Consider the following 3,446-nt stretch of genomic DNA (forward strand, 5'->3'; position numbering starts at 1 on the left):
ATTTGTTCATTAAAAACAATTCATTAAACATAAAACTAAATGAAATTTTCTCTGACACTTTCATCAAATTTTTAATATAAATTCTCATCAATTGAAATAATTTATTAGAACATGTGATTCATTTTTTGATTGGGATAATATAGTCTGAGGACTTGTTTATTAATTTGTTCCAAAGATATTTATAGAAAGGCTACTATGTGCCAGATGCCAAGGCAAAATGGATGTAGTTTCTGCCTACTTGTGGCAGGAAGTCTAGTTGGGAACCCTCACATGAAACATATGGTCACAAAACTATATAATTATGAATTGTTATAAGACCTATGAAGGAAGAGTACAGAGTGCTGTGTGAAAGTTTAGTAGGGGAATTGATTTATACAGTGGGGGCCATGGAAGGCATCTGAACCAGTGACATTTAAGCTGAGATATGCAAGATAATAAAGTGAAAAATGAGCTAGCCAGAACAAGCAACATGTGCAAAGACTCAGATAGGGAAGAGTTTGTTGAGAAACTGAAACATGTGTGGATAGAGCTTAGTGAAAAAGAGAGTGCTGGGAGAACCTCAGGTGAAGGGATCTCAGAACAGAAAAATCTCTAGAAAAAAATTAGTATAAAAAAATAATGCAGAAAAAAACCGAATGCCCTAAGTTTACAATGTTCTCATATCTGTTGCCTCAGTTAATCTTTACCAGAAGCCCATGAGGCAGAGAGGGCAAGCATAATTATGGTTATTTCTACCATTGAGGAATACAGCTCAGCCAGGGACAAAGTTATGGAGGTTTTGGTTCCATGATTTAGACCAGTGAGGCAAACTATGTGTGTTCTCTGGGAAGCCGGAAGGGAGCGGGTGGAATGAAGCATAAGTGACCTACCACTGTGCTGTGTGACCATCTGGAGAAAGCGGACTGTGAACTAAATTTAACAGTATTTGGTTGCCACTGTCTACCTACCCGTCTAGGTATTTCACTGTGTCAAGACAGAAAACGAAATTTTGCATTTTAGAAAATGACTTTTAAAGTCACTTGCAAACTGGACAGTTCTGTAGTTCTGAGATTTATACATCAGGTCAAAATTTGGGCGTAGGCTGCGGATATCTGACTTGAACTAAAAGTCAGTGGAATCTGAAGGGTTAATCAAAATGAGAAACTACAAATCCCGAAATGCCTCGGGGCTAAGTCTCATCTTCAACCCAACACCTTTCTATTCCGCCAGTGCAGAGGGCGACCAATGACGGTTAGCTATTTGAATAAACCAATAATACCATGAAACTGTTCTGGTTAAGAAGGGGCGGTCAAATTATCCAATCGTGTGGAAGAAGGGAGAACACCTTAGCCAATTCAAAGGCGTGGGGGCGGGGCTTGAGGGAGGGCGGTGAGAGAAGTTTGCTGACTAAGATGGCGACTGAGGCGCGGAGTGAAGGGGAGGTGCCAGCCCGCGAATCCGGTCGGAGGTGAGCCGAATTTTTGGTCCAGCTGCCTAGGAAACGAGGCGGTGGACTGGTCGTACTGACGCCTTTCCTTTGGGTCAGGGTGACCCAGCGGGGCCGGGCTTTGTGCCGTCCTCCCATGGCGTTTCGCACCCTGGCGCTTATGGGGGCTGAGGCGCCCTGGTCTCGCCCAGAGTTGGGCTTTAGTCGGAACCGCGCTCACTCCTGCTGATGCTCATGGGAGGTCCACCCTGAGCGTTGGCTGCAAACTGATCAGTTGGTGGTGGCAGCGCTGCCTGCCTTTACGCTGAGACTCATCTTGATGTTGAGAACACTCAAGCCCAGAGCCGTTAAACGAATTCCCCAACGTCACACAGCGCTGGTAGAGAGCGCAGTCAGTACTTTTGAATCTGCTCTGAGTCAGTTTATATGGTTAAGTCAGCACGGATTTGGGTGTCAGAAAAGGATTTGAGTCCTTGGGCCAGTTAAAAAAAAAATTTTTTTTTTTTTATTGTGGTAAGAACACTTAACATGAGATCTACCCTCTTAGCAAATTTTTAAGTGTACATTACAGTATTGTTGACTATAGGTACAGTGTTGTACAGCAGATCTCAAGAATTTTTCATCTTGCTTAACTGAAACTTTATGCCTGTTAAGTAGTAACTCTATTTTCCCTCCCCCAGTCCCTGCGAACCACTATTACACCCTTTAATTCTATGAATTTAACTATTTAAGATATCTCATATAAGTGGTATCATGCAGTATTTGTCCTTCTGGTTTATTTCACTTAGCATAATGTCCTCAAGGTTCATCCATGTTGTCACATACTGCAGAAATTTCTTATTTTTAACAGATGAGTAATATTCTATATATATATACCACATTTTGCTTATCCATTCATCTGTCCATGGACATTTAGGTTGTTTCCGTATCTTGGCTATTGTTGATTGTGCCTCAGTGAACATGGGAGTGCTCATATTGTTTTCAGATCCTGATTTCAATGCTTTTAGGTGTGGGATTGCTGGGTTATATGATAGTTGTATTTTCAATTTTTTGAGAAACCTTCATACTATTTTCCATAGCAACTACACCATTTTGCATTCTCACCAGCTGTACAAAAGTTCCAATTTCTTCTCATCCTCTCCAACACTTGTCTTTTTAATTTTTTTTACAATAGTCATCCCGACAGCGACACTGTGAAATGATATCTCAGGAACAAGGCGTGGATGCCCACTCTTGCCACTTCTATTCAGCATAGTACTGGAAGTCCTAGCCAGAGCAATTAGTCAAGAAAAAGAAAAGTAAAAAGCATCTAGATTAGAAAGGAATAAGAAAAATTGTCCCTGTTTGCAGACATGATCTTATGTATAGAAAATCCTAAAACTACTAACAAAAAACTTAGAATAAACAAATTTAGTAAAGTTGCAGAATGCAAATCAACATACAAAAAGCAGTTGCATTTCTATATGCAATGAACTATTTGAAAAGGAAATTAGGAAAACAATCCTATTTACAATAGCAACAAAAAAAATAGAATGCTCTGGCCAATTTTTAAACCTCTTTCAGCTTAAGTTTTTTCATTTGCAAATGGATGTAGTGATGTCTTTTCCAGAAGATGTCTGGATTTAATTAGACATTTCTTTTAAAGCTCATAGTACCACAGTGGTTATTATCTGAGTACCACAGATAATAACCACTCAATACTTAAGAAATTTTCTTTTTCCTAGAACAACTAAAGAACAGATCAGAGGGATCTGTAGTTTAGGAAATCATTACTTTATTTCTACAGACCCATTCTCTCCTAAGCAAGCACATCAAAATTTAGTATTTCTTAGAAAGAATTTCCAGCTGGTCTTGCCCCAGCCTTGAGACCTTAGTTGTCTTAATTGATTACATATATATTAGAATTCAGTAGAGTGGGCTTATTTACATTCCTTGACGGTAAATGAGTAAAACTCTTTAGTTTGGTGTCTCTTGGTGCCGTTTATACTGAAGCAGGTTTTATGAACGGGCACTGAGCTCT

The sequence above is a fragment of the Pteropus alecto genome, unplaced genomic scaffold (assembly GCF_000325575.1).
Source record: "Pteropus alecto unplaced genomic scaffold, ASM32557v1 scaffold88, whole genome shotgun sequence".
NCBI classification, from domain to species: Eukaryota; Metazoa; Chordata; class Mammalia; order Chiroptera; family Pteropodidae; genus Pteropus; species Pteropus alecto.